This window comes from Carcharodon carcharias (assembly GCF_017639515.1).
Source record: "Carcharodon carcharias isolate sCarCar2 chromosome 37 unlocalized genomic scaffold, sCarCar2.pri SUPER_37_unloc_2, whole genome shotgun sequence".
NCBI lineage: Eukaryota > Metazoa > Chordata > Chondrichthyes > Lamniformes > Lamnidae > Carcharodon > Carcharodon carcharias.
The window spans coordinates 3465101-3487880 of NW_024470767.1; positions in this window are offsets into that span (position 1 = coordinate 3465101).

Here is a 22780-nt window from a genome sequence, read left to right on the forward strand (position 1 = left end):
CCCGGTGAGTGACCGGATCCCCCTCCCCCTGTCCCGGTGAGTGACCGGGTCCCTCTCCCGCTTTCCCGGTGAGTGACTGGGTCCCTCTCCACCTGTGCCGGTGAGTGACCGGGTCCCTATCTCCCTGTGCCGGTGAGTGACCGGTTCCCACTCCCCCGAGCCGGTGAGTGACCGTGACCCTCTCCGCCTGTCCCGCTGAGTTACCGGGTCTTTCTCCCCCTGTCCCGCTGAGTTACCGGGTCCCTCTCCCCCTGTCCCGGTGAGTGACCGGGTTCCCCTCTCCCCCTGTGCCGATGATTGACAGGGTTCCCCTCTCACCCTGTCCAGGTGAGTGACCGGGTCCCTCTCCCCCTGTCCCAGTGAGTGACCGCGTCCCTCTCCCCATGTCCCGGTGAGTGACCGCGTTCCCCTGTACCCCTGTCCCAGTGAGTGACCGGGTTCCCCTCTCCCCCAGCCCAGGTGTGTTACTTTGTCCCTCTCCCCCTGTCCCGGTGAGTAACCGGGTCCCTCTCCCCCTGTCCCAGTGAGTGACCGAATCCCTCTCCCTCTGTCACAGTGAGTGACCGGGTCCCACTCACCCTGTCCTGGTGAGTTACCGGCTCCGTCTCCCCCTGTCCCAGTGAGTTACCGGGCCCCTCTCCCCCTGACCCGGTGAGTGACCGGGTCCCTCTCCCCCTGTCCTGGTGAGTGACCGGGCCCCTCTCCCCCCGTCCCGGTGAGTTACCGGGACCCTCTCCCTCTGTCCCGGTGAGTGACCGGGTACCTCTCCCCCTGTCCTGGTGAGTGACCGGGTCCCTCTCCCACTGTCCCGGTGAGTGACCGGGTCCCTCTCCCCATGTCCCGGTGAGTGACCGGGTTCCCCTCTCCCCCGCCCCGGTGAGTGACCGGGTTCCCCTCACCCCCTGTCCCGGTGAGTGACCGGGTTCCCCTCTCCCCCTGTCCAGGTGTGTTACTGTGTCCCTCTCCCCTTGACCCGGTGAGTGACCGGATCCCTCTCCCCCTGTCCCGGTGAGTGACCGGTTCCCTCTCCCCCTGTGCCGATGAGTGACCGTGTCCCTCTCCCCCTGTCCCGGTGAGTGACCGGGTCCCTCTCCCCCTGTGCCGGTGAGTGACCGGGTCCCTCTCCCTCTGTGCCGGTGAGTGACCGGTTCCCACTCCCCCTGAGCAGGTGAGTGACCGGGACCCTCTCCGCCTGTCCCGGTGAGTTACCCGGTCTTTCTCCCCCTGTCCCGGTGAGTGACCGGGTGCCCCTCTCACCCTGTCCCGGTGAGTGACCGGGTCCCTCTCCCACTGTCCCGGTGAGTGACTGGGTCCCTCTCGCCCTGTCCCGGTGAGTGACCGGGTTCCCCTCTCCCCCTGTCCCAGTGAGTGACCGGGTCCCGCTCGCCCTGTCCCGGTGAGTGACCGGGTTCCCATCTCCCCCTGTCTCGGTGAGTGACCGGGTCCCTCTCCCCTTGACCCGGTGAGTGACCGGATCCCTCTCCCCCTGTCCCGGTGAGTGACCGTGTCCCTCACCCCCTGTCCCGGTGAGTGACCGCGTCCCTCCCCCTGTCCCAGTGAGTGACCGCGTCCCTCTCCCCATGTCCCGGTGAGTGACCGCGTTCCCCTGTACCCCTGTCCCGGTGAGTTACCGGGTCTTTCTCCCCCTGTCCCGGTGAGTGACCCGGTGCCCCTCTCACCCTGACCTGGTGAGTGACCGGGTCCCTCTCCCACTGTCCCGGTGAGTGACCGGGTCCCTCTTGACCTGTCCCGGTGAGTGACTGGTTCCCCCTCCCCCTGTCCCGGTGAGTGACCGGGTCCCCCTCCCCCTATCCCAGTGAGTGACCAGGTCCCTCTCCCCCTTTCCCGGTTAGTGACCGGGTCCCTCTCACCCTGTGCCGGTGAGTGACCGGGTCCCTATCTCCCTGTCCCGGTGAGTGACCGGGTCCCTCTCCCCCTGTGCCGGTGAGTGACCGGTTCCCACTCCCCCTGAGCCGGTGAGTGACCGGGACCCTCTCCGCCTCTCCCGGTGAGTTAACGGGTCTTTCTCCCCCTGTCCCGGTGAGTGACCGGGCGCCCCTCTCACCCTGTCCCGGTGAGTGACCGGGTCCCTCTCCCACTGTCCCGGTGAGTGACTGGTTCCCTCTCGCCCTGTCCAGGTGAGTGACCAGGTTCGCCTCTCCCCCTGTCCCGGTGAGTGACCGGGTCCCTCTCGCCCTGTCCCGGTGAGTGACCGGGTTCCCCTCTCCCCCTGTCTCGGTGAGTGACCGGATCCCACTCCCCTGTGCCGTTGAGTGACCGGTCCCTATCTCCCTGTGCCGGTGAGTGACCGGGTCCCTCTCCCTCTGTGCCGGTGAGTGACCGGTTCCCACTCCCCCTGAGCCGGTGAGTGACCGGGACTCTCTCCGCCTGTCCCGGTGAGTTACCGGGTCTTTCTACCCCTGTCCCGGTGAGTGACCGGGTGCCCCTCTCACCCTGTCCCGGTGAGTGACCGGGTCCCTCTCCCACTGTCCCGGTGAGTGACCGGGTATCTCTCCCCCTGTCCCAGTGAGTGACCGCGTCCCTCTCCCCATGTCCCGGTGAGTGACCGCGTTCCCCTGTACCCCTGTCCCGGTGAGTTACCGGGTCTTTCTCCCCCTGTCCCGGTGAGTGACCGGGTGCTCCTCTCACCCTGTCCCGGTGAGTGACCGGGTCCCTCTCCCACTGTCCCGGTGAGTGACCGGGTCCCTCTCGCCCTGTCCCGGTGAGTGACCGGGTTCCCCTCTCCCCCTGTCCTGGTGAGTGACCGGGTCCCTCTCGCCCTGTCCCGGTGAGTGACTGGTTCCCCCTCCCCCTGTCCCGGTGAGTGACCGGGTCCCCCTCCCCCTATCCCAGTGAGTGACCAGGTCCCTCTCCCCCTTTCCCGGTTAGTGACCGGGTCCCTCTCCCCCTGTGCCGGTGAGTGACCGGTCCCTATCTCCCTGTCCCGGTGAGTGACCGGGTCCCTCTCCCTCTGTGCCGGTGAGTGACCGGTTCCCACTCCCCCTGAGCCGGTGAGTGACCGGGACCCTCTCCGCCTCTCCCGGTGAGTTAACGGGTCTTTCTCCCCCTGTCCCGGTGAGTGACCGGGCGCCCCTCTCACCCTGTCCCGGTGAGTGACCGGGTCCCTCTCCCACTGTCCCGGTGAGTGACTGGTTCCCTCTCGCCCTGTCCAGGTGAGTGACCAGGTTCGCCACTCCCCCTGTCCCGGTGAGTGACCGGGTCCCTCTCGCCCTGTCCCGGTGAGTGACCGGGTTCCCCTCTCCCCCTGTCTCGGTGAGTGACCGGTTCCCACTCCCCTGTGCCGGTGAGTGACCGGTCCCTAACTCCCTGTGCCGGTGAGTGACCGGGTCCCTCTCCCTCTGTGCCGGTGAGTGACCGGTTCCCACTCCCCCTGAGCCGGTGAGTGACCGGGACTCTCTCCGCCTGTCCCGGTGAGTTACCGGGTCTTCCTCCCCCTGTCCCGGTGAGTGACCGGGTGCCCCTCTCACCCTGTCCCGGTGAGTGACCGGGTCCCTCTCCCACTGTCCCGGTGAGTGACTGGTTCCCTCTCCCCCTGTCCCGGTGAGTGACCGGGTCCCTCTCGCCCTGTCCCGGTGAGTGACCGGGTTCCCCTCTCCCCCTGTCTCGGTGGGTGTCCGGGTCCCTCTCCCCTTGACCCGGTGAGTGACCGGATCCCTCTCCCCCTGTCCCGGTGAGTGACCGTGTCCCTCACCCCCTGTCCCGGTGAGTGACCGGGTATCTCTCCCCCTGTCCCAGTGAGTGACCGCGTCCCTCTCCCCATGTCCCGGTGAGTGACCGCGTTCCCCTGTACCCCTGTCCCGGTGAGTTACCGGGTCTTTCTCCCCCTGTCCCGGTGAGTGACCGGGTTCCCCTCTCCCACTGTCCCGGTGAGTGACCGGGTCCCTCTCGCCCTGTCCCGGTGAGTGACCGGGTTCCCCTCTCCCCCTGTCCCGATGAGTGACCGGGTCCCTCTCCCCTTGACCCGGTGAGTGACCGGATCCCTCTCCCCTGTCCCGGTGAGTGACCGTGTCCCTAACACCCTGTCCCGGTGAGTGACCGTGTCCCTCTCCCCCTGTCCCGGTGAGTGACCGGATCCCTCTCCCCCTGTCCCGGTGAGTGACCGGATCCCTCTCCCCCTGTCCCGGTGAGTGACCGTGTCACTAACACCCTGTCCCGGTGAGTGACCGGGTCCCTCTCCCCCTGTCCCGGTGAGTGACCAGGTCCCTCTCCCCCTGTCCCGGTGAGTGACCGGGTTCCCCTCTCCCCCAGTCCAGATGTGTTACTTTGCCCCTCTCCCCCTGTCCCGGTGAGTGACCAGGTCCCTCTCCCGCTGTCCCGGTGAGTTACCGGGTCACTCTCGCCCTGTCCCGGTGAGTGACTGGGTCCCTCTCCCCCTGTCCTGGTGAGTGACCGGGTCCATCTCCCCCTGTCCCGGTGAGTGACCGGGTCCTTCTCCCCCTGTCCCGGTAAGTGACCGGGTCCCCCTCCCCCTATCCCGGTGAGTGACCAGGTCCCTCTCCCCCTTTCCCGGTGAGTGACCGGGTCCCTCTCCCCCTGTGCCGGTGAGTGACCGGTCCCTATCTCCCTGTGCCGGTGAGTGACCGGGTCCCTCTCCCTCTATGCCGGTGAGTGACCGGTTCCCACTCCCCCTGAGCCGGTGAGTGACCGGGACCCTCTCCCCCTGTCCCGGTGAGTGACCGGGTGCCCCTCTCACCCTGTCCCGGTGAGTGACCGGGTCCCTCTCCCTCTATGCCGGTGAGTGACCGGTTCCCACTCCCCCTGAGCCGGTGAGTGACCGGGACCCTCTCCCCCTGTCCCGGTGAGTGACCGGGTGCCCCTCTCACCCTGTCCCGGTGAGTGACCGGGTCCCTCTCCCACTGTCCCGGTGAGTGACTGGTTCCCTCTCGCCCTGTCCAGGTGAGTGACCAGGTTCGCCTCTCCCCCTGTCCCGGTGAGTGACCGGGTCCCTCTCGCCCTGTCCCGGTGAGTGACCGGGTTCCCCTCTCCCCCTGTCTCGGTGAGTGACCGGATCCCACTCCCCTGTGCCGTTGAGTGACCGGTCCCTATCTCCCTGTGCCGGTGAGTGACCGGGTCCCTCTCCCACTGTCCCGGTGAGTGACCGGGTCCCTCTCGCCCTGTCCCGGTGAGTGACCGGGTTCCCCTCTCCCCCTGTCCCGGTGAGTGACCGGGTCCCTCTCGCCCTGTCCCGGTGAGTGACTGGTTCCCCCTCCCCCTGTCAAGGTGAGTGACCGGGTCCCCCTCCCCCTATCCCAGTGAGTGACCAGGTCCCTCTCCTCCTTTCCCGGTTAGTGACCGGGTCCCTCTCCCCCTGTGCCGGTGAGTGACCGGTCCCTAACTCCCTGTGCCGGTGAGTGACCGGGTCCCTCTCCCTCTGTGCCGTTGAGTGACCGGTTCCCACTCCCCCTGAGCCGGTGAGTGACCGGGACTCTCTCCGCCTGTCCCGGTGAGTTACCGGGTCTTTCTCCCCCTGTCCCGGTGAGTGACCGGGTGCCCCTCTCACCCTGTCCCGGTGAGTGACCGGGTCCCTCTCCCACTGTCCCGGTGAGTGACTGGTTCCCTCTCCCCCTGTCCCGGTGAGTGACCGGGTCCCTCTCGCCCTGTCCCGGTGAGTGACCGGGTTCCCCTCTCCCCCTGTCTCGGTGGGTGTCCCGGTCCCTCTCCCCTTGACCCGGTGAGTGACCGGATCCCTCACCCCCTGTCCCGGTGAGTGACCATGTCCCTCACCCCCTGTCCCGGTGAGTGACCGGGTATCTCTCCCCCTGTCCCAGTGAGTGACCGCGTCCCTCTCCCCATGTCCCGGTGAGTGACCGCGTTCCCCTGTACCCCTGTCCCGGTGAGTTACCGGGTCCCTCTCCCACTGTCCCGGTGAGTGACCGGGTCCCTCTCCCACTGTCCCGGTGAGTGACCGGGTCCCTCTCGCCCTGTCCCGGTGAGTGACCGGGTTCCCCTCTCCCCCTGTCCCGGTGAGTGACCGGGTCCCTCTCCCCTTGACCCGGTGAGTGACCGGATCCCTCTCCCCCTGTCCCGGTGAGTGACCGGATCCCTCTCCCCCTGTCCCGGTGAGTGACCGTGTCCCTCTCCCCCTGTTCCAGTGAGTGACCGCGTCCCTCTCCCCATGTCCCGGTGATTGACCGCGTTCCCCTGTACCCCTGTCCCGGTGAAAGACCGGGTTCCCCTCTCCCCCAGTCCAGATGTGTTACTTTGCCCCTCTCCCCCTGTCCCGGTGAGTGACCAGGTCCCTCTCCCGCTGTCCCGGTGAGTTACCGGGTCACTCTCGCCCTGTCCCGGTGAGTGACTGGGTCCCTCTCCCCCTGTCCTGGTGAGTGACCGGGTCCATCTCCCCTTGTCCCGGTGAGTGACCGGGTCCTTCTCCCCCTGTCCCGGTGAGTGACCGGGTCCCCCTCCCCCTATCCCGGTGAGTGACCAGGTCCCTCTCCCCCTTTCCCGGTGAGTGACCGGGTCCCTCTCCCCCTGTGCCGGTGAGTGACCGGTCCCAATCTCCCTGTGCCGGTGAGTGACCGGGTCCCTCTCCCTCTATGCCGGTGAGTGACCGGTTCCCACTCCCCCTGAGCCGGTGAGTGACCGGGACCCTCTCCCCCTGTCCCGGTGAGTGACCGGGTGCCCCTCTCACCCTGTCCCGGTGAGTGACCGGGTCCCTCTCCCTCTATGCCGGTGAGTGACCGGTTCCCACTCCCCCTGTCCCGGTGAGTGACCGGGTCCCTCTCGCCCTGTCCCGGTGAGTGACCGGGTTCCCCTCTCCCCCTGGCCCGGTGAGTGACTGGGTCCCTCTCGCCCTGTCCCGGTGAGTGACCGGGTTCCCCTCTCCCCCTGTCCCGGTGAGTGACCGGGTCCCTCTCCCCTTGACCCGGTGAGTGACCGGATCCCTCTCCCCCTGTCCCGGTGAGTGACCGTGTCCCTCACCCCCTGTCCCGGTGAGTGACCGGGTTCCTCTCCCCCTGTCCCAGTGAGTGACCGCGTCCCTCTCCCCATGTCCCGGTGAGTGACCAGGTCCCTCTCCCCCAGTCCCGGTGAGTGACCAGGTCCCTCTCCCCCAGTCCCGGTGAGTGACCAGGTCCCTCTCCCCCTGTCCCGGTGAGTGACCGGGTTCCTCTCCCCCTGTCCCAGTGAGTGACCGCGTCCCTCTCCCCATGTCCCGGTGAGTGACCAGGTCCCTCTCCCCCAGTCCCGGTGAGTGACCAGGTCCCTCTCCCCCTGTCCTGGTGAGTGACCGGGTCCCTCTCCCACTGTCCCGGTGAGTGACTGGTTCCCTCTCGCCCTGTCCAGGTGAGTGACCAGGTTCGCCTCTCCCCCTGTCCCGGTGAGTGACCGGGTCCCTCTCGCCCTGTCCCGGTGAGTGACCGGGTTCCCCTCTCCCCCTGTCTCGGTGAGTGTCCGGGTCCCTCTCCCCCTGTGCCGGTGAGTGACCGGTCCCTATCTCCCTGTGCCGGTGAGTGACCGGGTCCCTCTCCCTCTGTGCCGGTGAGTGACCGGTTCCCACTCCCCCTGAGCCGGTGAGTGACCGGGACTCTCTCCGCCTGTCCCGGTGAGTTACCGGGTCTTTCTCCCCCTGTCCCGGTGAGTGACCGGGTGCCCCTCTCACCCTGTCCCGGTGAGTGACCGGGTCCCTCTCCCACTGTCCCGGTGAGTGACTGGTTCCCTCTCGCCCTGTCCCGGTGAGTGACCGGGTTCCCCTCTCCCCCTGTCCCGGTGAGTGACCGGGTCCCTCTCGCCCTGTCCCGGTGAGTGACCGGGTTCCCCTCTCCCCCTGTCTCGGTGGGTGTCCGGGTCCCTCTCCCCTTGACCCGGTGAGTGACCGGGTCCCTCTCTCCCTGTCCCGGTGAGTGACCGTGTCCCTCTCCCCCTGTGCCGGTGAGTGACCGGGTCCCTATCCCCATGTCCCGGTGAGTGACCAGGTCCCTCTCCCCCTGTCCTGGTGAGTGACCAGGTCCCTATCCCCCTCTCCCGGTGAGTGACCGGGTCCCTCTAACCCTGTCCTGGTGAGTGACCGGGTCCTTCTCCCCCTGTCCCGGAGAGTGACCGGGTCCTTCTCCCCCTGTCCCGGTGAGTGACCGGGTCCTTCTCCCCCTGTCCCGGTGAGTGACCGGGTCCTTCTCCCCCTGTCCCGGTGAGTGACCGGGTCCCTCTCCCCCTGTCCCAGTGAGTTACCGGCTCCCTCTCCCCCTGTCCCGGTGAGTGACCGGGTCCCTCTCCCCATGTCCCGGTGAGTGACCGGGTCCCCCTCCCCCTATCCCGGTGAGTGACCAGGTCCCTCTCCCCCTGTCCCGGTGAGTGACCGGGTCCCGCTCCCCCTGTCCTGGTGTGTGACCAGGTCCCTCTCCCACTGTCCTGTTGAGTGACTGGGTCCCTCTCCCCATGTCCCGGTGAGTGACCGGGTTCCCCTCTACCCCTGTCCCGGTGAGTGACCGGTTCCCTCTCCCCCTGTGCCGATGAGTGACCGTGTCCATCTCCCCCTGTCCCGGTGAGTGACCGGGTCCCTCTCTTCCTGTGCCGGTGAGTGACCGGGTCCCTCTCCCCCTGTGCCGGTGAGTGACCGCTTCCCTCTCCCCATGTCCCGGTGAGTGACCGGGTTCCCCTGTAACCCTATCTCGGTGAGTGACCAGGTCCCTCTCCCCCTGTCCCGGTGAGTGACCAGGTCCCTCACCCCCCTGTCCCGGTGAGTTACCAGGTCCCTCTCCCCCTGTCCCGGTGAGTGACTGGGTCCCTCGCCCCCTGACCCGGTGAGTGACCGGGTCCCTCTCCCCCTGTCCCGGTGAGTGACCGGGTTCCTCTCCCCCTGTCCCGGTGAGTGACCGGGTCCCTCTCCCCCTGTCCCGGTGAGTGACCGGGTCCCTCTCCCTCTGTCACGGTGAGTGACCGGGTCCTTCTCCCCCTGTCCCGGTGAGTGACCGGTTCCCTCTCCCCATGTCCCGGTGAGTTACAGTGTCCCTCTCCCCCTGTCCCGGTGAGTGACCGGATCCCCCTCCCCCTGTCCCGGTGAGTGACCGGGTCCCCCTCCCCCTATCCCGGTGAGTGACCAGGTCCCTCTCCCCCTTTCCCGGTGAGTGACCGGGTCCCTCTCCACCTGTGCCTGTGAGTGACCGGGTCCCTATCTCCCTGTGCCGGTGAGTGACCGGTTCCCACTCGCCCGAGCCGGTGAGTGACCGTGACCCTCTCCGCCTGTTCCGGTGAGTTACCGGGTCTTTCTCCCCCTGTCCCGGTGAGTGACCGGGTGCCCCTCTCCCACTGTCCCGGTGAGTGACCGGGTCCCTCTCGCCCTGTCCCGGTGAGAGACCGGGTTCCCCTCTCCCCTTGTCCCGGTGAGTGACCGTGTCCCACTCCCCCTGTCCAGGTGTGTTACTGTGTCCCTCTCCCCCTGTCTCGGTGAGTGACCGGGTCCCTCTCCCCCTGACCCAGTGAGTGAACGCGTCCCTCTCCCCATGTCCCGGTGAGTGACCGCGTTCCCCTGTACCCCTGTCCCGGTGAGTGACCGGGTTCCCCTCTCCCCCTGTGCCGATGATCGACAGTTTGCCCCTCTCACCCTGTCCAGGTGAGTGACCGCGTCCCTCACCCCCTGTCCCAGTGAGTGACCGCGTCCCTCTCCCCATGTCCCGGTGAGTGACCGCGTTCCCCTGTACCCCTGTCCCGGTGAGTTACCGGGTCTTTCTCCCCCTGTCCCGGTGAGTGACCCGGTGCCCCTCTCACCCTGTCCCGGTGAGTGACCGGGTCCCTCTCCCACTGTCCCGGTGAGTGACCGGGTCCCTCTCGCCCTGTCCCGGTGAGTGACTGGTTCCCCCTCCCCCTGTCCCGGTGAGTGACCGGGTCCCCCTCCCCCTATCCCGGTGAGTGACCAGGTCCCTCTCCCCCTTTCCCGGTTAGTGACCGGGTCCCTCTCCCCCTGTGCCGGTGAGTGACCGGTCCCTATCTCCCTGTCCCGGTGAGTGACCGGGTCCCTCTCCCTCTGTGCCGGTGAGTGACCGGTTCCCACTCCCCCTGAGCCGGTGAGTGACCGGGACCCTCTCCGCCTCTCCCGGTGAGTTAACGGGTCTTTCTCCCCCTGTCCCGGTGAGTGACCGGGCGCCCCTCTCACCCTGTCCCGGTGAGTGACCGGGTCCCTCTCCCACTGTCCCGGTGAGTGACTGGTTCCCTCTCGCCCTGTCCAGGTGAGTGACCAGGATCGCCTCTCCCCCTGTCCCGGTGAGTGACCGGGTCCCTCTCGCCCTGTCCCGGTGAGTGACCGGGTTCCCCTCTCCCCCTGTCTCGGTGAGTGTCCGGGTCCCTCTCCCGCTGTGCCGGTGAGTGACCGGTCCCTATCTCCCTGTGCCGGTGAGTGACCGGGTCCCTCTCCCTCTGTGCCGGTGAGTGACCGGTTCCCACTCCCCCTGAGCCGCTGAGTGACCGGGACTCTCTCCGCCTGTCCCGGTGAGTTACCGGGTGCCCCTCTCACCCTGTCCCGGTGAGTGACCGCGTTCCCCTGTACCCCTGTCCCGGTGAGTTACCGGGTCTTTCTCCCCCTGTCCCGGTGAATGACCGGGTGCCCTTCTCACCCTGTCCCGGTGAGTGACCGGGTCCCTCTCCCACTGTCCCGGTGAGTGACTGGTTCCCTCTCGCCCTGTCCCGGTGAGTGACCGGGTTCCCCTCTCCCCCTGTCCCGGTGAGTGACCGGGTTCCCCTCTCCCCCTGTCTCGGTGAGTGACCGGGTCCCTCTCCCCCTGTCTCGGTGGGTGTCCGGGTCCCTCTCCCCCTGTCCCGGTGAGTGACCGGGTCCCTGTCCCCATGTCCCGGTGAGTGACCGCGTTCCCCTGTACCCCTGTCCCGGTGAGTTACCGGGTCTTTCTCCCCCTGTCCCGGTGAGTGACCGGGTGCCCCTCTCACCCTGTCCCGGTGAGTGACCGGGTCCCTCTCCCACTGTCCCGGTGAGTGACCGGGTTCCCCTCTCCCCCTGTCCCGGTGAGTGACCGGGTCCCTCTCGCCCTGTCCCGGTGAGTGACCGGGTTCCCCTCTCCCCCTGTCCCGGTGAGTGACCGGGTCCCTCTCCCCTTGACCCGGTGAGTGACCGGATCCCTCTCCCCCTGTCCCGGTGAGTGACCGTGTCCCTCACCCCCTGTCCCGGTGAGTGACCGGGTCCCTCTCCCCCTGTTCCAGTGAGTGACCGCGTCCCTCTCCCCATGTCCCGGTGATTGACCGCGTTCCCCTGTACCCCTGTCCCGGTGAGTGACCGGGTTCCCCTCTCCCCCAGTCCAGATGTGTTACTTTGTCCCTCTCGGGCTGTCCCGGTGAGTTACCGGGTCACTCTCGCCCTGTCCCGGTGAGTGACTGGGTCCCTCTCCCCCTGTCCCGGTGAGTGACCGGGTCCCTCTCCCCCTGTCCCGGTGAGTGACTGGGTCCCTCTCCCCCTGTCCTGGTGAGTGACCGGGTCCATCTCCCCCTGTCCCGGTGAGTGACCGGGTCCTTCTCCCCCTGTCCCGGTGAGTGACCGGGTCCCCCTCCCCCTATCCCGGTGAGTGACCAGGTCCCTCTCCCCCTTTCCCGGTGAGTGACCGGGTCCCTCTCCCCCTGTGCCGGTGAGTGACCGGTCCCTATCTCCCTGTGCCGGTGAGTGACCGGGTCCCTCTCCCTCTATGCCGGTGAGTGACCGGTTCCCACTCCCCCTGAGCCGGTGAGTGACCGGGACCCTCTCCCCCTGTCCCGGTGAGTGACCGGGTGCCCCTCTCACCCTGTCCCGGTGAGTGACCGGGTCCCTCTCCCACTGTCCCGGTGAGTTACCGGGTCACTCTCGCCCTGTCCCGGTGAGTGACCGGGTCCCTCTCCCCCTGTCCCGGTGAGTGACCGGGTCCCTCTCCCCCTGTCCCGGTGAGTGACTGGGTCCCTCTCCCCCTGTCCTGGTGAGTGACCGGGTCCATCTCCCCCTGTCCCGGTGAGTGACCGGGTCCATCTCCCCCTGTCCCGGTGAGTGACCGGGTCCCCCTCCCCCTATCCCGGTGAGTGACCAGGTCCCTCTCCCCCTTTCCCGGTGAGTGACCGGGTCCCTCTCCCCCTGTGCCGGTGAGTGACCGGTCCCTATCTCCCTGTGCCGGTGAGTGACCGGGTCCCTCTCCCTCTATGCCGGTGAGTGACCGGATCCCACTCCCCCTGAGCCGGTGAGTGACCGGGACCCTCTCCCCCTGTCCCGGTGAGTGACCGGGTGCCCCTCTCACCCTGTCCCGGTGAGTGACCGGGTCCCTCTCCCTCTATGCCGGTGAGTGACCGGTTCCCACTCCCCCTGAGCCGGTGAGTGACCGGGACCCTCTCCCCCTGTCCCGGTGAGTGACCGGGTGCCCCTCTCACCCTGTCCCGGTGAGTGACCGGGTCCCTCTCGCCCTGTCCCGGTGAGTGACCGGGTTCCCCTCTCCCCCTGGCCCGGTGAGTGACTGGGTCCCTCTCGCCCTGTCCCGGTGAGTGACCGGGTTCCCCTCTCCCCCTGTCCCGGTGAGTGACCGGGTCCCTCTCCCCTTGACCTGGTGAGTGACCGGATCCCTCTCCCCCTGTCCCGGTGAGTGACCGTGTCCCTCACCCCCTGTCCCGGTGAGTGACCGGGTTCCTCTCCCCCTGTCCCAGTGAGTGACCGCGTCCCTCTCCCCATGTCCCGGTGAGTGACCAGGTCCCTCTCCCCCAGTCCCGGTGAGTGACCAGGTCCCTCTCCCCCAGTCCCGGTGAGTGACCAGGTCCCTCTCCCCCTGTCCCGGTGAGTGACCGGGTTCCTCTCCCCCTGTCCCAGTGAGTGACCGCGTCCCTCTCCCCATGTCCCGGTGAGTGACCAGGTCCCTCTCCCCCAGTCCCGGTGAGTGACCAGGTCCCTCTCCCCCTGTCCTGGTGAGTGACCGGGTCCCTCTACCCCTGTCCCGGTGAGTGACCGGATCCCTCTCCGCCTCTCCCGGTGAGTGACCGGGTCCTTCTCCCCCTGTCCCGGTGAGTGACCGGGTCCTTCTCCCCCTGTCCCAGTGAGTGACCGGGTCCCTCTCCCACTGTCCCGGTGAGTGACTGCTTCCCTCTCGCCCTGTCCAGGTGAGTGACCAGGTTCGCCTCTCCCCCTGTCCCGGTGAGTGACCGGGTCCCTCTCGCCCTGTCCCGGTGAGTGACCGGGTTCCCCTCTCCCCCTGTCTCGGTGAGTGTCCGGGTCCCTCTCCCCCTGTGCCGGTGAGTGACCGGTCCCTATCTCCCTGTGCCGGTGAGTGACCGGGTCCCTCTCCCTCTGTGCCGGTGAGTGACCGGTTCCCACTCCCCCTGAGCCGGTGAGTGACCGGGACTCTCTCCGCCTGTCCCGGTGAGTTACCGGGTCTTTCTCCCCCTGTCCCGGTGAGTGACCGGGTGCCCCTCTCACCCTGTCCCGGTGAGTGACCGGGTCCCTCTCCCACTGTCCCGGTGAGTGACTGGTTCCCTCTCGCCCTGTCCCGGTGAGTGACCGGGTTCCCCTCTCCCCCTGTCCCGGTGAGTGACCGGGTCCCTCTCGCCCTGTCCCGGTGAGTGACCGGGTTCCCCTCTCCCCCTGTCTCGGTGGGTGTCCGGGTCCCTCTCCCCTTGACCCGGTGAGTGACCGGATCCCTCTCCCCCTGTCCCGGTGAGTGACCGTGTCCCTCACCCCCTGTCCCGGTGAGTGACCGGGTCCCTCTCTCCCTGTCCCAGTGAGTGACCGTGTCCCTCTCCCCATGTCCCGGTGAGTGACCAGGTCCATCTCCCCCAGTCCCGGTGAGTGACCAGGTCCCTCTCCCCCTGTCCTGGTGAGTGACCGGGTCCCTCTACCCCTGTCCCGGTGAGTGACCGGATCCCTCTCCCCCTGTCCCGGTGAGTGACCGGGTCCTTCTCCCCCTGTCCCGGTGAGTGACCGGGTCCTTCTCCCCCTGTCCCGGTGAGTGACCAGGTCCTTCTCCCTCTGTCCCGGTGAGTGACCGGGTCCTTCTCCCTCTGTCCCGGTGAGTGACCGGGTCTATCTCCCCCTGTCCCAGTGAGTTGCCGGCTCCCTCTCCCCCTGTCCCGGTGAGTGACCGGGTCCCTCTCCCCATGTCCCGGTGAGTGACCGGGTCCCCCTCCCCCTATCCCGGTGAGTGACCAGGTCCCTCTCCCCCTGTCCCGGTGAGTGACCGGGTCCCTCTCCCCCTGTCCTGGTGTGTGACCAGGTCCCTCTCCCACTGTCCTGTTGAGTGACTGGGTCCCTCTCCCCATGTCCCGGTGAGTGACCGGGTTCCCCTCTACCCCTGTCCCGGTGAGTGACCGGTTCCCTCTCCCCCTGTGCCGATGAGTGACCGTGTCCATCTCCCCCTGTCCCGGTGAGTGACCGGGTCCCTCTCTTCCTGTGCCGGTGAGTGACCGGGTCCCTCTCCCCCTGTGCCGGTGAGTGACCGCTTCCCTCTCCCCATGTCCCGGTGAGTGACCGGGTTCCCCTGTAACCCTATCTCGGTGAGTGACCAGGTCCCTCTCCCCCTGTCCCGGTGAGTGACCAGGTCCCTCACCCCCCTGTCCCAGTGAGTTACCAGGTCCCTCTCCCCCTGTCCCGGTGAGTGACTGGGTCCCTCGCCCCCTGTCCCGGTGAGTGACCGGGTCCCTCTCCCCCTGTCCCGGTGAGTGACCGGGTTCCTCTCCCCCTGTCCCGGTGAGTGACCGGGTCCCTCTCCCCCTGTCCCGGTGAGTGACCGGGTCCCTCTCCCTCTGTCACGGTGAGTGACCGGGTCCTTCTCCCCCTGTCCCGGTGAGTGACCGGGTCCCTCTCCCCATGTCCCGGTGAGTTACTGTGTCCCTCTCCCCCTGTCCCGGTGAGTGACCGGATCCCCCTCCCCCTGTCCCGGTGAGTGACCGGGTCCACCTCCCCCTGTGCCGGTGAGTGACCAGGTCCCTCTCGCCCTTTCCCGGTGAGTGACCGGGTCCCTCTCCACCTGTGCCTGTGAGTGACCGGGTCCCTATCTCCCTGTGCCGGTGAGTGACCGGTTCCCACTCCCCCGAGCCGGTGAGTGACCGTGACCCTCTCCGCCTGTCCCGGTGAGTTACCGGGTCTTTCTCCCCCTGTCCCGGTGAGTGACCGGGTGCCCCTCTCCCACTGTCCCGGTGAGTGACCGGGTCCCTCTCGCCCTGTCCCGGTGAGAGACCGGGTTCCCCTCTCCCCTTGTCCCGGTGAGTGACCGTGTCCCACTCCCCCTGTCCAGGTGTGTTACTGTGTCCCTCTCCCCCTGTCTCGGTGAGTGACCGGGTCCCTCTCCCCCTGACCCAGTGAGTGAACGCGTCCCTCTCCCCATGTCCCGGTGAGTGACCGCGTTCCCCTGTACCCCTGTCCCGGTGAGTGACCGGGTTCCCCTCTCCCCCTGTGCCGATGATCGACAGTTTGCCCCTCTCACCCTGTCCAGGTGAGTGACCGCGTCCCTCACCCCCTGTCCCAGTGAGTGACCGCGTCCCTCTCCCCATGTCCCGGTGAGTGACCGCGTTCCCCTGTACCCCTGTCCCGGTGAGTTACCGGGTCTTTCTCCCCCTGTCCCGGTGAGTGACCCGGTGCCCCTCTCACCCTGTCCCGGTGAGTGACCGGGTCCCTCTCCCACTGTCCCGGTGAGTGACCGGGTCCCTCTCGCCCTGTCCCGGTGAGTGACTGGTTCCCCCTCCCCCTGTCCCGGTGAGTGACCGGGTCCCCCTCCCCCTATCCCGGTGAGTGACCAGGTCCCTCTCCCCCTTTCCCGGTTAGTGACCGGGTCCCTCTCCCCCTGTGCCGGTGAGTGACCGGTCCCTATCTCCCTGTCCCGGTGAGTGACCGGGTCCCTCTCCCTCTGTGCCGGTGAGTGACCGGTTCCCACTCCCCCTGAGCCGGTGAGTGACCGGGACCCTCTCCGCCTCTCCCGGTGAGTTAACGGGTCTTTCTCCCCCTGTCCCGGTGAGTGACCGGGCGCCCCTCTCACCCTGTCCCGGTGAGTGACCGGGTCCCTCTCCCACTGTCCCGGTGAGTGACTGGTTCCCTCTCGCCCTGTCCAGGTGAGTGACCAGGATCGCCTCTCCCCCTGTCCCGGTGAGTGACCGGGTCCCTCTCGCCCTGTCCCGGTGAGTGACCGGGTTCCCCTCTCCCCCTGTCTCGGTGAGTGTCCGGGTCCCTCTCCCGCTGTGCCGGTGAGTGACCGGTCCCTATCTCCCTGTGCCGGTGAGTGACCGGGTCCCTCTCCCTCTGTGCCGGTGAGTGACCGGTTCCCACTCCCCCTGAGCCGCTGAGTGACCGGGACTCTCTCCGCCTGTCCCGGTGAGTTACCGGGTGCCCCTCTCACCCTGTCCCGGTGAGTGACCGCGTTCCCCTGTACCCCTGTCCCGGTGAGTTACCGGGTCTTTCTCCCCCTGTCCCGGTGAGTGACCGGGTGCCCTTCTCACCCTGTCCCGGTGAGTGACCGGGTCCCTCTCCCACTGTCCCGGTGAGTGACTGGTTCCCTCTCGCCCTGTCCCGGTGAGTGACCGGGTTCCCCTCTCCCCCTGTCCCGGTGAGTGACCGGGTTCCCCTCTCCCCCTGTCTCGGTGAGTGACCGGGTCCCTCTCCCCCTGTCTCGGTGGGTGTCCGGGTCCCTCTCCCCCTGTCCCGGTGAGTGACCGGGTCCCTGTCCCCATGTCCCGGTGAGTGACCGCGTTCCCCTGTACCCCTGTCCCGGTGAGTTACCGGGTCTTTCTCCCCCTGTCCCGGTGAGTGACCGGGTGCCCCTCTCACCCTGTCCCGGTGAGTGACCGGGTCCCTCTCCCACTGTCCCGGTGAGTGACCGGGTTCCCCTCTCCCCCTGTCCCGGTGAGTGACCGGGTCCCTCTCGCCCTGTCCCGGTGAGTGACCGGGTTCCCCTCTCCCCCTGTCCCGGTGAGTGACCGGGTCCCTCTCCCCTTGACCCGGTGAGTGACCGGATCCCTCTCCCCCTGTCCCGGTGAGTGACCGTGTCCCTCACCCCCTGTCCCGGTGAGTGACCGGGTCCCTCTCCCCCTGTTCCAGTGAGTGACCGCGTCCCTCTCCCCATGTCCCGGTGATTGACCGCGTTCCCCTGTACCCCTGTCCCGGTGAGTGACCGGGTTCCCCTCTCCCCCAGTCCAGATGTGTTACTTTGTCCCTCTCCCGCTGTCCCGGTGAGTTACCGGGTCACTCTCGCCCTGTCCCGGTGAGTGACTGGGTCCCTCTCCCCCTGTCCCGGTGAGTGACCGGGTCCCTCTCCCCCTGTCCCGGTGAGTGACTGGGTCCCTCTCCCCCTGTCCTGGTGAGTGACCGGGTCCCTCTCCCCCTGTCCCGGTGAGTGACCGGGTCCCTCTCCCCCTGTCCCGGTGAGTGACCGGGTCCCCCTCCCCCTATCCCGGTGAGTGACCAGGTCCCTCTCCCCCTTTCCCGGTGAGTGACCGGGTCCCTCTCCCCCTGTGCCGGTGAGTGACCGGTCCCTATCTCCCTGTGCCGGTGAGTGACCGGGTCCCTCTCCCTCTATGCCGGTGAGTGACCGGTTCCCACTCCCCCTGAGCCGGTGAGTTACCGGGACCCTCTCCCCCTGTCCCGGTGAGTGACCGGGTCCCTCTCCCCCTGTCCCGGTGAGTGACGGGACCCTCTCCCACTGTCCCGGTGAGTGACCGGGTCCCTCTCGACCTGTCCCGGTGAGTGACCGGGTTCCCCTCTCCCCCTGGCCCGGTGAGTGACCGGGTCCCTCTCGCCCTGTCCCGGTGAGTGACCGGGTTCCCCTCTCCCCCTGTCCCGGTGAGTGACCGGGTCGCTCTCCCCTTGACCCGGTGAGTGACCGGATCCCTCTCCCCCTGTCCCGGTGAGTGACCGTGTCCCTCACCCCCTGTCCCGGTGAGTGACCGGGTTCCTCTCCCCCTGTCCCAGTGAGTGACCACGTCCCTCTCCCCATGTCCCGGTGAGTGACCGCATTCCCCGTACCCCTGTCCCGGTGAGTTACCGGGTCTTTCTCCCCCTGTCCCGGTGAGTGACCGGTTTCCCCTCTCACCCTGTGCCGATGAGTGACCGGGTGCCCCTCTCACCCTGTCCAGGTGAGTGACCGCGTCCCTCTCCCCATGTCCCGGTGAGTGACCGGGTCCCTCTCCCCCTGTCCCAGTGAGTGACCGAATCCCTCTCCCCCTGTCCCGGTGAGTAACCGGGTCCCTCTCCCCCTGTCCCAGTGAGTGACCGGGTCCCTTTCCCCCTGTCCCGGTGAGTGACCGAATCCCTCTCCCCATGTCCCGGTGAGTGACCGGACCCCTCTCCCCCTGTCCCAGTGAGTGACCGGGTCCCTCTCCCCCTGTCCCAGTGAGTTACCGGCTCCCTCTCCCCCTGTCCTGGTGAGTTACTGTGTCCCTCTCCCCCTGTCTCGGTGAGTTACCGGGTCCCTCTCCCCCTGTCCCGGTGAGTGACCAGGACCCTCACCCCCCTGTCCCGGTGAGTTACCAGGTCCCTCTCCCCCTGTCCCAGTGAGTGACCGCGTCCCTCTCCCCCAGTCCCGGGGAGTGAGCGGGTTCCCCTGTACCCCTGTCCCGGTGAGTGACCGGGTCCCTCTCCCCCTGTCCCGGTGAGTGACCGAATCCCTCTCCCCCTGTCCCGGTGAGTAACCGGGTCCCTCTCCCCCTGTCCCAGTGAGTTACCGGCTCCCTCTCCCCCTGTCCTGGTGAGTTACTGTGTCCCTCTCCCCCTGTCTCGGTGAGTTACCGGGTCCCTCTCCCCCTGTCCCGGTGAGTGACCAGGTCCCTCACCCCCCTGTCCCGGTGAGTTACCAGGTCCCTCTCCCCCTGTCCCAGTGAGTGACCGCGTCCCTCTCCCCCTGTCCCGGTGAGTGAGCGGGTTCCCCTGTACCCCTGTCCCGGTGAGTGACCGGGTCCCTCTCCCCCTGTCCCGGTGAGTGACTGCGTCTCTCTCCCCCTGTCCTGGTGAATTACCGGATCCCCCTCCCCCTGTCCCGGTGAGTGACTGGGTCCCTCTCCCCCTGTCCTGGTGAGTTACCGGGTCCCTCTCCCCCTGTCCCGGTGAGTTGCCGGGTCCCTCTGCCCCTGTGCCGGGGAGTGACCGGGTCCCTATCTCCCTGTGTCGGTGATTGACCGGGTCCCTCTCCCTCTGTGCCGGTGAGTGACCAGTTCCCACTCCCCCTGAGCCGGTGAGTGACCGGGACCCACTCCCCCTGTCCCGGTGAGTTAGCGGGTCCCTCTCCCCCTGTCCCGGTGAGTGACCGGGTGCCCCTCTCACCCTGTCCTGGTGAGTGACCGGGATCCTCTCCCCCTGTCCCGGTGAGTGACCGGGTCCCTCTCCCCATGTCCCGGTGAGTGACTGGCTCCCTCTCCCCCCTGTCCCGGTGAGTGACCGGATCCCCCTCCCCCTGTCCCGGTGAGTGATCGGGTCCCCCTCCCCCTATCCCGGTGAGTGACCAGGTCCCTCTCACCCTTTCCCGGTGAGTGACCGGTTCCCACTCCCCTGTGCCGGTGAGTGACCGGGTCCCTATCTCCCTGTGCCGGTGAGTGACCGGGTCCCTCTACCTCTGTGCCGGTGAGTGACCGGTTCCCACTCCCCCTGAGCCGGTGAGTAACCGGGACCCTCTCCGCCTGTCCCGGTGAGTTACCGGGTCTTTCTCCCCCTGTCCCGGTGAGTGACCGGGTGCCCCTCTCACCCTGTCCCGGTGAGTGACCGGGTCCCTCTCCCACTGTCCCGGTGAGTGACCGGGTCCCTCTCGCCCTGTCCCGGTGAGTGACCGGGTTCCCCTCTCCCCCTGTCCCGGTGAGTGACCGGGTCCCTCTCGCCCTGTCCCGGTGAGTGACCGGGTTCCCCTCTCCCCCTGTCTCGGTGAGTGACCGGGTCCCTCTCCCCTTGACCCGGTGAGTGACCGGATCCCTCTCCCCCTGTCCCGGTGAGTGACCGTGTCCCTCTCCCACTGTCCTGGTGAGTTACTGTGTCCCTCTCCCCCTGTCCCCGTGTGTGACCGGGTCCCCCTCCCCCTGTGCCGGTGAGTGACCGGATCCCTCTCCCTATGTCACGGTGAGTGACCGGGTCCATCTCCCCCTGTCCCGGTGAGTGACCAGGTCCCTCTTCTCCTGTCCCGGTGAGTGACCAGGTCCCTCTTCCACTGTCCCGGTGAGTGACCAGGTCCCTCTCCCCCTGTCCCAGTGAGTGAACAGGTTCCTCTCCCCCTGTCCCGGTGAGTGACCAGGTCCCTCTTCCCCTGTCCCGGTGAGTGACCAGGTCCCTCTTCCCCTGTCCCGGTGAGTGACCAGGTCCCTCTCCCCCTGTCCCGGTGAGTGACCAGGTCCCTCTCCCCCTGTCCCAGTGAGTGACCGTGTCCCTCTCGCCCTGTCCCGGTGAGATACCGGGTCCCTCTCCCCCTGTCCTGGTGAGTGACCGGGTCCTTCTCCCCCTGTCCCGGTGAGTGACCGGGTCCCTCTCCCCATGTGCCGGTGAGTGACCGGATCCCTCTCCCTATGTCACGGTGAGTGACCGGGTCCATCTCCCCCTGTCCCAGTGAGTTACCGGCTCCCTCTCCCCCTGTCCCGGTGAGTGACCAGGTCCCTCTTCCCCTGTCCCGGTGAGTGACCAGGTCCCTCTTCCCCTGTCCCGGTGAGTGACCAAGTCCCTCTCCCCCTGTCCCAGTGAGTGACCAGGTCCCTCTCCCCCTGTCCCAGTGAGTGACCGGGTCCCTCTCCCCCTGTCCTGGTGAGTGACCGGGTCCTTCCCCCCTGTCCCGGTGAGTTACCAGGTCCCTCACCCCCTGTCCCGGTGAGTGACCGGGTCCTTCTCCCCCTGTCCCGGTGAGTGACCGGTTCCCTCTCCCCCTGTCCTGGTGAGTGTCCGGTTCCCCCTCCCCATGTCCCGGTGAGTGACAGGGTCCCCCTCCCCCGATCCTGGTGAGTGACCAGGTCCCTCTCCCCCTGTCCCGGTGAGTTACCGGGTCCCTCTCCCCCCGTCCCGGTGAGTTACTAGGTCCCTCTCCCCCTGTCCCGGTGAGTGACCGGGTCCCTCTCCCCCTGTCCCGGTGAGTGACCAGGTCCCTCTCCCCCTGTCCCGGTGAGTGACCGCGTCCCTCTCCCCCTCTCCCGGTGAGATACCGGGTTCCCCTGTACCCCTGTCTCGGTGAGTGACCGGGTTCCTCTCCCGCTGTCCCGGTGAGTGACCGGGTCCCACTCCCCCTGTCCCGGTGAGTGACCAGGTCCCTCTCCCCCTGTCCCGGTGAGTGACCGGGTTCCCCTGTACCCCTGTCCCGGTGAGTGACCGGGTCCCTCTCCCCCTGTCCCGGTGAGTGACTGTGTCTCTCTCCCCCTGTCCTGGTGAATTACCGGATCCCCCTCCCCCTGTCCCGGTGAGTGACTGGGTCCCTCTCCCCCTGTCCTGGTGAGTTACCGGGTCTCTCTCCCCCTGTCCCGGTGAGTGACCTGGTACCTCTCCCCCTGTGCCGGTGAGTGACCGGGTCCCTGTCTTCCTGTGCCGGTGATTGAGCGGGTCCCTCTCCCTCTGTGCCGGTGAGTGATCGGTTCCCACTCCCCCTGAGCCGGTGAGTGACCGGGACCCACTCCCCCTGTCCCGGTGAGTTACCGGGTCCCTCTCCCCCTGTCCTGGTGAGTGACCGGTTCCCTCTCCCCCTGTGCCGATGAGTGACCGTGTCCCTCTCCCCCTGTCCCGGTGAGTGACCGGGTGCCCCTCTCACCCTGTCCTGGTGAGTGACCGGGATCCTCTCCCCCTGTCCCGGTGAGTGACCGGGTCCCTCTCCCCATGTCCCGGTGAGTGACTGGCTCCCTCTCCCCCTGTCCCGGTGAGTGACCGGATCCCCCTCCCCCTGTCCCGGTGAGTGATCGGGTCCCCCTCCCCCTATCCCGGTGAGTGACCAGGTCCCTCTCCCCCTTTCCCGGTGAGTGACCGGTTCCCACTCCCCTGTGCCGGTGAGTGACCGGGTCCCTATCTCCCTGTGCCGGTGAGTGACCGGGTCCCTCTCCCCATGTCCCGGTGAGTGACCGCGTTCCCCTGTACCCCTGTCCCGGTGAGTTACTGGGTCTTTCTCCCCCTGTCCCGGTGAGTGACCCGGTGCCCCTCTCACCCTGTCCCGGTGAGTGACCGGGTCCCTCTCCCACTGTCCCGGTGAGTGACCGGGTCCTTCTCGCCCTGTCCCGGTGAGTGACTGGTTCCCCCTCCCCCTGTCCCGGTGAGTGACCGGGTCCCCCTCCCCCTATCCCGGTGAGTGACCAGGTCCCTCTCCCCCTTTCCCGGTTAGTGACCGGGTCCCTCTCCCCCTGTGCCGGTGAGTGACCGGTCCCTATCTCCCTTTCCAGGTGAGTGACCGGGTCCCTCTCCCTCTGTGCCGGTGAGTGACCGGTTCCCACTCCCCCTGAGCCGGTGAGTGACCGGGACCCTCTCCGCCTGTCCCGGTGAGTTACCGGGTCTTTCTCCCGCTGTCCCGGTGAGTGACCGGGCGCCCCTCTCACCCTGTCCCGGTAAGTGACCGGGTCCCTCTCCCACTGTCCCGGTGAGTAACTGGTTCCCTCTCGCCCTGTCCAGGTGAGTGACCAGGTTCGCCTCTCCCCCTGTCCCGAAGAGTGACCGGGTCCCTCTCGCCCTGTCCCGGTGAGTGACCGGGTTCCCCTCTCCCCCTGTCTCGGTGAGTGTCCGGGTCCCTCTCCCCCTGTGCCGGTGAGTGACCGGTCCCTATCTCCCTGTGCCGGTGAGTGACCGGGTCCCTCTCCCTCTGTGCCGGTGAGTGACCGGTTCCCACTCCCCCTGAGCCGGTGAGTGACCGGGACCCTCTCTGCCTGTCCCGGTGGAGTGTGTCAGATTTACAGGGGAGTCCCG